The 14,249-nt window shown below is 43.5% G+C and overlaps 1 protein-coding gene across 1 annotated transcript in view; it reads right to left on the bottom strand.

The window, feature by feature from the left end:
• The window catches only part of CERCAM (cerebral endothelial cell adhesion molecule), a 104,450-nt gene extending 91,343 nt beyond the window's left edge, over nucleotides 1-13,107 (bottom strand). Inside the window, exon 1 of the mRNA XM_089668994.1 lies at nucleotides 12,929-13,107. The gene's annotated coding sequence lies outside the window, so the exon portion shown is untranslated. The remainder of the gene's footprint in view (nucleotides 1-12,928) is intronic.
• Between the last annotated feature and the right edge of the window lie 1,142 nt (nucleotides 13,108-14,249).

The raw sequence follows: 14,249 nt of genomic DNA, 5'->3' as shown, positions 1-14,249 counted from the left end.
CCTTACATATACTCAGTGAAGTGACTGGCCTCAGGTAATACAGTGAGATTGAACAAATCCTCCTACATAAGTGGTACCTATTTATCTGCAGTCTTCTCTTCTCTACATCCGTTCAAACTGCTGATCATCACCATACCCCAAACCAAGACCCTGATCACTGTCTTACCCCATACCAACACCCTGATCACCGCCATAGCGCATACCAACACCTTGATCACACGCAACCACCATACCAGCGCCCTGATCACTGCCATACATTATACCAGTGCCCTGATCACTGTCATACCCCATACCAGCATCCTGATCACGGCTATATGCCATTCCAGCACCCTGATCACCGCCATATGCCATACCAGCGCCCTGATTCCTGCTATACCCCATAACAGCTTCCTGATCACTGCCATGTTACATACCAGAATCCTGATCACTGTCATGTCCCATACCAGCATCCTGATCACCGCCATGCCCCATACCAGCATCCTGATCACCGCCATGCCCCATACCAGCATCCTGAACACCGCCATGCCCCATACCAGCATCCTGAACACCGCCATGCCCCATAGCAGCGTCCTGATCACTGCCATGCCCCATACCAGCATTCTGATCACCGCCATGCCCCATACCAGCAGCCTGATCACCGATACCCTATACCAGCATCCTGATCATGGCTATATGCCAATCCAGCACCATGATCACCGCCATATGCCATACCAGCTCCCTGATCATCGTCATACCCCATACCAGCGCCCTGATCCCCGCCATACCCAATACCAGCGCCCTGATCCCTGCCATACCCCATACCATCATCCTGATCACCACCATGTCCCATAACAGAATCCTGATCACCGTCATGTCCCATACCAGAATCCTGATCACCGCCATGCCCCATACCAGCATCCTGATCATTGCCATGCCCCATACCAGCATCCTGATCATTGCCATGCCCCATACCAGCATCCTGATCATTGCCATGCCCCATACCAGCATCCTGATCATTGCCATGCCCCATACCAGCATCCTGATCATTACCATGCCCCATACCAGCATCCTGATCATTGCCATGCCCCATACCAGCATCCTGATCATTGCCATGCCCCATACCAGCATCCTGATCACTGCCATGCCCCATACCAGCATCCTGATCACTGCCATGCCCCATACCAGCATCCTGATCACCGCCATACCACATACCAGTGTCCTGATCACTACCATACCCCATACCAGTGTCCTGAGCATTGTCATACTCCATATCAGCATTCTGATCACTGCCATTCCCCATACCAGCTCCCTGATTACTACCATACCTCATGCTAACAACCTGATCATCATCATACCCCATACAAGCATTCTGATCACTGTCATACATCATACCAGCATCTGGCATTTTAGGGTTTTAACTGATCAATTTTCAAACATATATCCCATAGTTTGTAGACTTACCCTAAAAATGTAGCAGAACACATTTTGGCCTACATTTATGAAGAAATGTTGTAAATTTGCAATTTTTTTTATTCATATAACAAAAAATAAAAAACCCACTGGTGATCAAGTACCACCAAAAGAAAGCTCTGCCTCAAAAAATGATGACAATTCCATATGGGTACACTATTGCATGACAAGTGTGACAGCACTGAAAGCTGAAAATTGGCCTGGACTGGAAGGGGGTGAAAGTAGGTGAAAGTGGGGCGGCACAGTGGCTCATGGGTTCGATTCCTGACCATGGTGCCTCCTGCATGGAGTTTGCATGTTCTCCCTGTGCTTATGTGGGTTTCCTCCGGGTGCTCCGGTTTCCTCCTACACTCCAAAGACATGCTGGTAGGTTAATTGGATCCTGTCTAAAATTGGCACTAATATGTGTATGTATGAATGTGAGTTAGGGACCTTAGTTTGTATGCCCCTTGAGGGTTAGGGACTGATGTGAATGTACAATATATATATGTGTAATGCGCTGCGTAAATTGACAGTGCTATATAAGTACCTGAAATAAATAAATAATAAATAAAGATGCGCTCTTGAAGTGGTTAATATAGGCATCATAATGAAAGCCAGAACTGGGTGATAGAGAGGTGAGCTCATCAATGTCCTGTGTTTCTCCTTCACTATTAAGTCACAGTCTGAAGGTGGGTACAAGACACACTGGGCTCAGAGGAAGCAGGTTGAAGGATACTGGACATCAGTCAGCCCAAAAAGACATCTTGTGGCGAAAAGGAAGTACTGCATGGGGCAGTTCCAAACTACAAAAAAGTATTGCATCAAAGGCTGCTTTTTTATTTTATCTTGCATTGGGCTATTAATTTTTTTTTAACTGGAGTGATACTTTAAGTGAAAAATAAAAGATAAAAGCAATAGCTGGAATTTTTGTATTTTTGTTTTTGCCAGCATTGTGAACAAGCTGACCTCACACCAGGTTTTAAAATGAAGCTGTTGAGTGTCACAGAAAATATTGCTTACACATTGGACTGTGGATGCTGGCATGCCGTCAGCCCTCGTTATTTGGAAAAAGTCAAATCCTGGTAATATTTGTTTTATTGTAAGTCTTTTGTGCGGCAATGCAGCTAAATTAGATCCATCTGCTGTTAAAATGAAGTTAGCATATTCGTCACCAGGGGGAGTCAATACCACAGACTCTGATATTCTTCACAACTGCATTCCCAAAAAGTGTAACCAATGCTGTGACAGTCACATGTGACCATGTCTGGATCCAAGCGCATAATGCCAGAAATCTTTATTCTACACAATGATACAATTACATTCTGTAATACTGAAATGTGGATTTAATATTCTCAAATCAGAATCTGCCCATTTATGTCTGCGTCTGTTTTAAGAGCTGGCTGAAGTTGGCCATGCATGCTACAATCTGATTGTACCATCTGTGTTCTTCAGATTTAACAACCAAATTAACATGAAGGTAAACTTACAAAACTTACTTAAAGTGTCCCTAAACCCAGGACCCTGCATTCAATATACCTGGTCTCTCACATTACACCCAACATAGAAATGCAAATATTTTCGTAAATATAAACTGCTAAATACTTTTTCTCATCAGCAGATAGAGCAGTCTTGTGATGTCTATCAGTGTTCAGCAGAGCACTGGTTAAAGCTTGTAGGATGAGTGTTCATTCTCCCCTGATTGTCCCATGAGGCTGCATAACCCCTGACCCTCTGTCTGGAGAGCGCTGATTGGCCCTGTACTGATCACATGCATTCTCCCAAGAAAAAAAAAAACTCTCTAGCAATACACACCAAACTGAGCATGTGCAGCTTGCCCCCAAGGCTCCGTTCTATCAGCAGATGGATTTGGGACAGTAGAACAATAGGAGGATCGGAGACAACAAGATCAAGTATCCTTTTTACACAAGGCGGAGGATTGACCCCTTAGGTTCCACAGCTAGCATAACAAGCATGCTTTACTTTATATACAGACTGATTAAAACTATACTGAAGTTTATTCTGCTTATAATTTGCCTTCCCTAGTCCCCCCCCCCCACCCTTGTTAACATGCTACTTAAAGTGTTCCTAAACCCAGGACCATGCATTCACCATTTCTGGTCTTCCCGGACCCTGCATGCATTATATCTGGTCTTCCTGGACCCTGCATGCACTATATCTGGTCTCCCCGGACCCTGCATTCACTATATCTGGTCTCCCCGGACCCTGCATTCACTATATCTGGTCTCCCCGGACCCTGCATTCACTATATCTGGTCTCCCCGGACCCTGCATTCACTATATCTGGTGTCCCCGGACCTTGCATTCACCATTTCTGGTCTCCCCGGACCCTGCATGCATTATATCTGGTCTCCCCGGACCCTGCATTTGCTATATCTGGTCTCCCCGGACCCTGCATTCGCTATATCTGGTCTCCCCGGACCCTGCATTTGCTATATCTGGTCTCCCTGGACCCCGCATTCACTATATCTGGTCTCCCCGGACCCCGCATTCGCTATATCTGGTCTCCCCGGACCCCGCATTCACTATATCTGGTCTCCCCGGACCCCACATTCACTATATCTGGTCTCCCCGGACCCCGCATTCACTATATCTGGTCTCCCCGAACCCCGCATTCACTATATCTGGTCTCCCCGGACCCTGCATTCACTATATCTGGTCTCCCACAGTACACAGAACATAGAGATTAAATTATTTTAGTAATTATAAACTGCTAAATACCTTTTCTCATCAGCAGTTAGAGCAGTCTTGTGACTTCTATCAGTGTTCAGCAGAGCACTGGTTAAAGCTTGTAGGAGGAGTTTTCTTTCTGCTCTAGAAGGATGCAAAACCCCTGACTTCTGTCTGGACAGTGCTGATTGGCCCTGTGGTGATCACATGCACTCTTCCAAGAAAACACAAAACCTTTTTAGCAATACACACTAAACTGAGCACGTGCAGAATGGCTACAGTTCAGTCTGTCTTATCAGGAGATAAGTGGTGGACATTTGAACAAGAGGAGGAGCACAGAAGTCAGGATCATGAGCACAGAAGTCAGGATCAAACAGCCTTTTTACACAATACAGAGAATTAACCCCTTAGGTTCCACAGTGAGCATAACAAGCATCTTTTACTGCATATACAGACTGATTTTGCTGTTGTGGGTTTAGTAACAGTTTAATTTGTATACAGTAATGCAGGCCCTCACACTACATAGCTGTTGGTAAATATAAAGAAGATTGTACAAAGATTGTAGAGTGTAAGACTAGCCATACACTGTTAGATTTCTCTTGTTCACCCCCATGGACTGAATGAGAGAAATGAATCACTTCTAAAGAGCATGGATGGAGAAATCTCCTCTTCCAGTGATTGCATTCAAACAGCCATGACACCAGCAGCTGCCTGGATACCCAAAAAATAACTGAATCATATAGGATGTAGAGAGGAGCAGTCATGATGTCACAATTTTCACCTCATCCAATCAGAGAATGCCTTATATTAATAAAAGGGAACAGCAGAACCCAGAGGATTGCAGCAACTACTACAATGATTGTCAGCTTCCATTGCGGTCCCTCAGCTATGAAATATACATATTTACACTGTACTAAGCTAGTGTGCAATTAAAGTTTAACTAAGGGAAAAACTTTTTTTTATTTTTTTTATTTTCTTTTTTAGTTTTGGATAGAGTGGAGAGGGATTAGAACACCTGTCAGTTTTTTTTAAACATTTTCTATGCCCCCATTAGGGAGATTCATCCTTTCCATGTGTCCTATTTACTTTATTATTGAAAGGGAAAGTAAAAGGAAATCCCAAATTTTGGGTTGTTCCCAGAAAATAGAGGGGAAATCTCCCAATAGGAACACTAATTCGGGTGACCTGCGGATCCCCAACAGATTCTCATTATTTGCAAGATTTCCTCTCACTTCCTCTTTTGGCTATGGGATAGGAAGTGAAGGGAAATCTCCCCAATGGGACACAGATGGGAAAAAACAAACTGACAGGGGTTAATACCCTCCCTTACTCTACCCAAAATGAAAAAAAGTTTTGCCTCTAGTTTTACTTTAAGATCATATCTGGAGTTTAGCTTTAAAGTGTTACTAAACCCACAACAGTAAAATCAGTCTGTATATCCAGTAAAGCATGCTTGTTATACTCACTGTGAAACCTAAGGGGTTAATCCTCGGCATCAAAACATTGTTTATCCTGTCTTCTCCGATCCTCCCCTTCTTTTAAATGTCCCCAATCCATCTGCTGATAGAACAGAGCCTTGGAGCCAGGCTGCACATGCTCAGTTTGGTGTGTATTGCTAGAGAGTTTTTTTCTTAAGAGAGTGCATGTGATCAGCACAAGGCGAATCAGCGCTGTCCAGACAGGTGGTCAGGGGTCCTGCAGCTTCATGGGACAATCAGGGGAGAATGAAAACTCTTCCTACAAGCTTTAACATGTGCTCTGCTGGACACTTGTAGAAGTCACAAGACTGTTCTAACTTCTGATGATGAAAAGGTATTTAGCAGTTTATATTTACTAAAATAATTGCACTTCCATGTTGTGTGTACTGTGGGAGACCAGATAGAGTGAATGCAGGGTCTGCAATTAAAGTTTTCCTATACCCCCGAAAAGTCCCACAAATACCTCTTGATCCTGCCAGTGAAGTCCACCTAATGCAGCTTCCTGTGATGGGGTGGCAACAATTCTGCACTGCTCCTGCTCTTCTCATGTAGGCTATGCCCACTTGCACTACAATGGAATGAGAAGTTGTCATAGGTGGGCGTGGCTGTTAAAATTATCACTGCTGATTCACAAGCCTGTAAATCAGCACCTCGCCACACCTAGCTCCACACACTGATTTCTGAATTGGCATCACAGTCTTTTCTGGCGAAACCCTCCCACTGTGAGCTGCAGCATCCTGGAGGGAGAGCATGTGAGACATGGAAGGTAAAATAATTTTTTGTTACATAGTCTGGAGAAAAATACCAAAGTCCATCCAGTTCAACGAAAAAATAAAAGTTATAATCCTATACCCACAGTTGATCCAGAGGAAGGCAAAAAAATAGCAAAGCATGATCCAATTTGCTCCTGCAGGGGAAAAAAATCCTTCCTGATCCCCCGAGAGGCAATCAGATATTCCCTGGATCAACTTTACCTATAAATGTTAGTATCCAGTTATATTCTGTGTATCCAAGAAATAATCCAGGCCTTTTTTAAAGCAATCCACTGAGCTGGCCAGAACTATTTCTTGAGGAAGTCCATTCCACATTTTCACAGCTCTTACTGTGAAGAAACCTTTCCGTATTTGGAGATTAAATCTCTTTTCCTCCAGATGTAAAGAGTGGACTTTATGAGGCTTCTGCATCACATAGTAACTGGATTTGATACTTATTTAGACTGTTATACAGGAACATTTAGTTGTGCTTTAAGGGCAAAGTAACATGTTTGCTCATTTGACCTCCCCTCCACAACTTCATCTTATCCTCCCCATGCTTTTGTATAGCCACTTCCAATGTGGTATACCCGGAAAAAGCTAAGTTTCAGGGAAGCCTAGTGGGAGCATGATAAGCGCTAAGAACCCTCCCCAACAACCATGGGACAGAGAAAGCTTGGTGACCAGACACTCAAAGACTTAGCATTGCATTGTGCGAGGAAGGGGTGAATTCCACCATTCATGGAAGTAATGCGGTTCAGAGAGAAATAGAATGGTGGGGAGTCCAGGGAAGGGTAGGATATTACGTTACGTTAGGTTAGGGTTAAGCTAGGTTTAAGCAGGTCCACACTGAAAGCAGCCCAAAGATTATACAATTTTCTTTCCTTTCACCAGGGCTGGAGAAGCTACTAGCCAGAGTATTCTACTTGGTTTGTTTCTCTCCTCCAATGCAAAAAACGAGTGACTCTCTGGTGGCTGGATTCCATGTGTATTTCTCTAATGAATTCTCAGAGTATTGAGAAACCTGGTGGGAAGATTTCACCACTTGACTGTGACAGGTACAAAAACCCAGGATGTAATAAGTCATGCAAGCCACCTCACAAAATGGAAATATTTTAGATGGGCTTGATGCTCAAAGTGGGTCTATCATTATAGGGTATGCGCATTATAGGGTCTATCATTATAGGGTACAGTGCTCCTATCCTTAATGGGTCCCCATCCCCTACCCTAATAGTTCTGTAAACGCCTCTTCAAAATCCTCCCAGTCAGGTTCTGTACTTCCTGTGCATTCATATTATAGATTCCAACACAAATTTGGAGTCATTGCAAGAGGGAGATGCATGGTGCCAGACAGGGAGCAAAGTGGAAATCTAGCTGTGACAGGAGACACATGCTGTTACAAAACGTCCCGGAAATAGAATCTAAGCCTAGTGAAGGGTCACTGCACTTACCCTGCAATCAGTAAAATCCTGAATCAGTAAAACACACGTGCATATTACCAATACAGATGATAAAAATGACTACTATAAATGAAAGGTCAAATAGGGTGGGGTCACCATATCAACTAAACCACCCATGAGGTACCATCCCTGGAGTAAGTAGTATAGTAGAAGAAAAACCCATAACATCAAGGGGGAAAAGTTGTGGGATTTTGATTGAACCTCAGGAAGCCATCTTGATGACAAATAATTATACAGATAAAACCAATATTTATTGTTTATAAACATTAAAATCCAAATCCAGATGTACCATATAAACATAAAAAGTCATCCAATAGTAAACCTGAGATGTGTAACAATCACATAGAGGCAGCGTAAAGTATTGACACGTTTCGCAATAGTTGCTTCCTCAGGATGAATGCTGCATTGATGTGCAATGTCACCCATCCAATATGCCTCTAAATCTCCAGATATGGCACAATGGCCAATCATGCATTAACATATGATCTAAAGGATAGGTGGTACCACAAGGGGAAGAAAAAGAGAGGAAGGCACCTCTAAGTGCAGTATTGACAATTTATTCAGTAAACAATGGAAAATTTGCACTTACAAGATAAAGGGTTAAAAAGGCTCATCGTGTGGTAATTAGATCCAGGTGGGACATCCAGCCGTCCAGCAGAAAACTATGCCTATAGGATCAGGAAGTAGAGTCCAGGATGTGCCTGTGCATCAAAAATGAAGCTTGGAGAGCAGAGTCAGATGGTCTGAAGAAGGAGTCTATTGAGCATGCATTACCGCCCCCTTCACCTGCTACATCTGACTCTGCTCTCCAAGCTTCATTTTTGAAGAGCCTTCCTCTCTTTTTCTTGTTACTGCATTAGAACCTTGCTTCCACTCTAAGAAGAGCTGCCTAAGTGTTACTGCTCCCATCCATCCATCCCTGATATCCATCTGGCACCTTTATCTTACAGCTACAGAGGTTGGGCTCCAACAAGCGCGCCCTATACAATATACATTTTCTGGTACCACAAGGGGCCACATGGAAGCCAAATGAATGCTAGCCTACAAAGAAAAAAGGGAGAGGAAAATGGGTTTATTCTGGGCAATTTCAGATTCTTAAATATAGGAGCAGCACTCCAAAAATAACTCAGGAGGGTGTAAAGCATGTAAAGCAGTAACAAACTGAATGTAAAGAGCCATGTGCAGTACCTGTACCAAACAGAGCACCAAAAAATGACTATTTGCTGCAATGAACATCTGCACCCTACCTAACGCCACCTAAAGTCTAGGAAGGTTAAATCCCATGGTTACCAGGAACTTTGTGAATATTTTACATTTTCAGAAACTTCAAGGAGTTTATCACTTCATTCAGAGACCCTTTCTGGTAAAACTGTAGCAAGATAAGCATGGCTGGATCTAGGGGGGTGTGGGGTGGGCTGTGCCCACCTTGATTGTAGCTGTGCCCCTCCCTCCCCAGGTCTCTGAGAGTGCATCCAATAATCTATGAGTCAGCCTGATGGAGACAGTTGATGTAAGAAGGCACTGATGGGGATAACGGATTATATCTAAGGGGGCACTCTGTTGGGGACACCTGATGTAAGGGTGCACTCTGATAGGGACCTTAATGTAAGGGGGCACTCTGTTGGGGATAGTTGATGGAAGGGGGCACTCTGATGCAGAGTCTGATTTAAGGGGGCACTTTGATGGGGACACCTAATGTAAGGGGGCACTCTGATAGGGACCCTGATGTAAGGGTTCCCTCACAACTCTGATAGGGAAACCTTATGTAAGGGGGAACGTTTTTGGCGACAGTTGATGTAAGGGAGAACTCTGATGGAGGCATTCTTATGGAGATGTAAGGGGGTACTTTTATGGGGACCCTGATGAAAAGGGGAACTCTGATTGAGACCCTGATGTAAGGGAGAACTCTGATAGGGACCCTGATGTAATGGGGAACTCTGTTGGGGACAGTTGCTGCAAGAGAGAACTCTGATGGAAGCACACTGATGGGGACACCTGATATAAGAAGGTACTCTGATTGGGACCCTGATGTAAGAGGGAAGTCTGATGGGGACCTTGATGTAAGGGGGCACTCTGATGGAGGCTCTGATGTAAGGGGGCACTCTGATAGAGACTCTGATGTAAGGGGGCACTTTGATGATGACACCTGATGTAAGGGGGGGGTGCTCTGATGGGGACACCTGATAAAAGAAGGGCACTCTGATAGGGACCCTGATATAAGGAATGCACTCTGACTGGGACCCTGATGTAAGGGGGCACTCTGTTGGGGACAATTCATGTAAGGGGGCACTCTGATGGAGTCTCTGATGTAAGGGGGCACTTTGATGGGGACAACTGATGTAAGTTAGCACTCAGATAGGGACCCTGATGTAAGGAGGCTCTCTGATAGGGATCCTGATGTAAGGAGGCACCCTAACAGGGACCCTGATGTAAGGGGGCACTCTGATAGGGACCCTGATGTAAGGGGACACTCTGTAGGGGACAATTGATGTAAGGGAGAACTCTGATGGAGGCACTCTGATATGGACACCTGATGTAAGGGGGCAAGCTGATAGGAACCCAGTGTAAAGGGGGACTCTGGTGAGGACTCCTGATTTAAAGTGGGACTCTGATAGGGACATCAGAAATAAGGGGGTAGGTTCTGTGTCAGCCTAATACACACTAGTGTTTCCTAGGTTGTGACATTGTGTGACAGATTCTCAGTGACTCATGCACAGTGTTAACAGTCTGCCCCCTGACTTTTTTTGTACTGCACCCCTCAGACCAGATAGGCTAGATCGGGCCCTGAAGATAAGATATGTAAGGAAAAGCAGTACTAAGAAAGAACCATGGGGATGCACTCATGTACGTTGATCATTACCACCTTTTCATAGAATTATATTGTTCTCTTTCACGCATATACTGTAAGTAAATTACACTAAAAACGGTTTTAAGTCAATTGTCTTGTTAAAGGAAAGGAGTCCATGCCTTCCTATCAGCTGTTATCAATACAATAAACAGATTATAACTTGTAACCACAAAAGATATCTTGGCTTCTAATGTCTCTTTATAGTTAAGATGACTTATAAACATGTTTTACCACCCACCATGACATACAAGTTGTGCTGCTTGACTCCGATCTCTTTGCAGCAAACACTATATCATTTTATAAAAAGTACACTTCAGGCAGAATTAAAAATGAGAAAATACAATATACCGGAAGCACAGCCTATCTGCTAAGTAGTTCCATTTTTATCTGGACTCTGCTGTACTGAACCAGTCCACCTTGTCCCTTCTATAACTTGGTGATCCTGAAACACGGCTATTGGTGATTCTGGAACATCTTCCCTGCTACCTTTCACACACAGAAAACCTGATGTAAAAATGAACCAGTTTTATGGGTTGTTTACAGCCACCAGATTCACACCTGCCTTGGACGTTTGGATTTAAATTGGTGATGTGGAAAGAGTTACACAGTACGTTCCTACTGGTCCTTTATAAACAGGGCAGTGCTTATTCTTCAAGGATTACACAGAACTCATGTTATGGTAAATTAGGTGAACTTTGTGATTTACAGCTTGTCCCCACCAGAAAGCATAGGATGACTGTTTGTTGCATTGATTTGCATGACCATATAATTACATAGTTGTTTAAAAAGCTTTATTTAAATTACCCGGAATGCCAAAATGCAGATCAGTGTGTATATCTCAAATATTTACCTGTCCTTGACAGCAAATTAGTTTTTAAACAAGCCCTCATTGACCCCTGTAGCTGTAGGCACTGTGCAGTAATTCATTCTCAGTATTCACAGCAGAAGTACTGAAGTCATTTTCTCAGCAGCTCACCTTGATCTCATTCCCAGTGCATCAGCTCTATGTTTACATTAGAGATTGGAAGTTTGCTGAGTGACAATTGGGAGCATTAGGGTTCCTCCAGAACTTGCTAGGAGTTCCTTGGACAATGATGCTTTGTTCTCCTTCCTACACTAACCAACAATGTTAGAGGAGCTTTTCCACTTCTTCCTAATGTAAAGTGCAACATTTTTTTTTAACTTACCAGCAATGTAAGTGGTATTTCCCTCTGATCTCGAAATCAAGGTGACTCTTTTCCCAATGACCATGAATGTAAGGGGGCCCTTGTCCACTGACCACCAATGTAAGGAGACCTTTCTTCCACTGGCCATCAATGTAGAAGGTCATGCTCCGCCTGACTACCAGTGTAGGAGCCCCTTCTCCCACTGACCATAAATGCAGAGGGCCGTTTTCCACCTGACCACCAATGTAGGGGGCCCTTCACCCACTGACCATCATAGTTACATAGTAAGTCTGGTTGAAAAAAGACATAAGTCCATCCAGGTCAACCAAAAGAAGAAAAAAACCCCCACACACATGAAAAGGAAACCTCCGAATAAACAATCCCATACCCACATTTGAACCAAAGGAAGACAACTAAATTTGATCCTGATTCAACAACCCCCGGTGTTAATACCTATTAACGTAGGGGGTCCTTCTTAGCTCAACTACCAATGTAAGGGGGCCCTTCTTTAACTGATCTTCAATGTAGGAGGCCCTTCATCCTCTGACCCCCAATATAAAAGAATTTTCACTGTCTGCATTTCTTTTCTGCACATTATTATTCTTTTCATTTCATAATTATTTATCATTAAAATCATTTTTCTGTTTAAGTGCTAGAGGATGTTAAAAAATCCCCCCAGGCATCAAATACCCTTGGCATGCCACTTTCTTTACTTTTTAAAAAATTACTTCAAGGGTTCCCCCATAGTAATGCCGCTAGAGAATGTCAGTGACCTGTCAGGAGCCAGAATGTTCAAAATAAATTTGACAGACACTTTGCTATGAAATTATCCACAACATAGAAACATATTATTCAAAATATAGACACATATCATCAATCAATATTTCTACTATATATAATAGGTTAGGATAAGGTACTTTTAAATTGCAGTCTTCAATAAATTAGAAACAAATACTGAAAAAGTAGAATTTGATGCTGAGATTTGAGGAAATGTCCAAGGACAAATCTTCCAAACCTGGGACTGCAGTCATTGTACGCAAGGTCCCCAATCTGCTTAACCCCTCCCATGCCAGGACGAATCGCAGACCCTGTAATCTCAAACTCACCCATTTGTGTCCTGACTTCTTCCCTCCACGGACAGGCTCCTCTGCTCTGTGTCGTGCTCGCCTCTGCTGCAGCTGTGAACGCTAAGCCATTCTCTCCTTTTTTTTTCCCCAGATGTATTTTCTATTACTGATTAGGAGCCAAACTGCCCACGTGTCCCCTAAGAGTCTAGTTTCAGCACTGACTCTGTGCAATCATCCCGCTTCCCTCTCACTGCCACCTCCGCACTATTAGGTATTTTATAGTGTATTGATCTGACGCCCCCCTCTTGCTGACGCTGGGTGTTATCAGCCTTTGTTGTTTTAATAGGATGTGTGTTGGAACGGTTCCCTACCTGTCAGAATTTTACTTTGGTATTACAGCTGTCAGAGCAGCGGCGGAGTATTCTGCTGTAACTGTAGCTGCTAGAAGGCTTATTGTATCCTTCTTACAGACGACACACCTAAACCACAGTGCGGAACCTGTCTACAGGCTCAGAAAAAGACTTCTGGGATATAAAGGGGTCAGGCTATTCATTGGATGTCGCATGATGCATTTTACTGGATTATCCAGCTAAATACAGAGATAAGGGAAAATACATTGAAAGCTATTGGACCCATTCTCACTACTGATTTTCTGATAAAATATAAAATATTGAAAGATAATCTGCTGCCACACCTCCAGTCATGCAGATCAGGAAGAATTCATGAGCAAAAGACACACTTTTGTGCATTTTCGGACAGCTGGGATACTAAAGGTGGTTGTAAACCTTCACATATATCCACTGAAGTGACTGGCCTCGGGTAATACACAGAGATAAAATAAATCCTCCTACATGAGTTGTACCTGTTTATCTGCGGCCATCTCTTATCCACAGCCAAAGTGCACAGCATTTGTGAGCTTTAGCAAGCAGGGGGTGGAGATTTTATGTCACACACTGCACAGCATAGAGGAGGGGGCTAAGTGTAATCTGAGACCTGAGTGGAGGGAATAGACACCGCACCCCTCCTTCTTTCCTGCCCCACACAGTCTAATAGGGAAACATGTACAGCTCGGGCTGTCAACAACCTGTCTTGTGTTGGAGAAGGAGGGGGAGGAACTATCTCCCCAGATGACCTGATGCCAGAAGTAACTCAAGCAGATAGCAAAGGAATGAGAAAGTAGACAGAAATCAACTAGGTGCTTTGGACTGAGGAAAGTACACACTTTAGAAGGATATGTTGTGTTCATTTTTTTTTTCAGATGTTTGCAACCACTTTATAAAACTCAACTCCAGGAATTATTTGTAGTACATACTTACATTGGCATAATATAAGTATGTATTACTCATACACTGGGAAAACT

Source organism: Staurois parvus, unplaced genomic scaffold, assembly GCF_062004578.1.
Source record: "Staurois parvus isolate SC_StPar_1 unplaced genomic scaffold, SC_StPar_1.0 ptg000068l, whole genome shotgun sequence".
NCBI classification, from domain to species: domain Eukaryota; kingdom Metazoa; phylum Chordata; class Amphibia; order Anura; family Ranidae; genus Staurois; species Staurois parvus.
The sequence above is the reverse complement of the archived record's forward strand: the minus strand, read 5'-3'. Positions and strand labels throughout refer to the sequence as shown.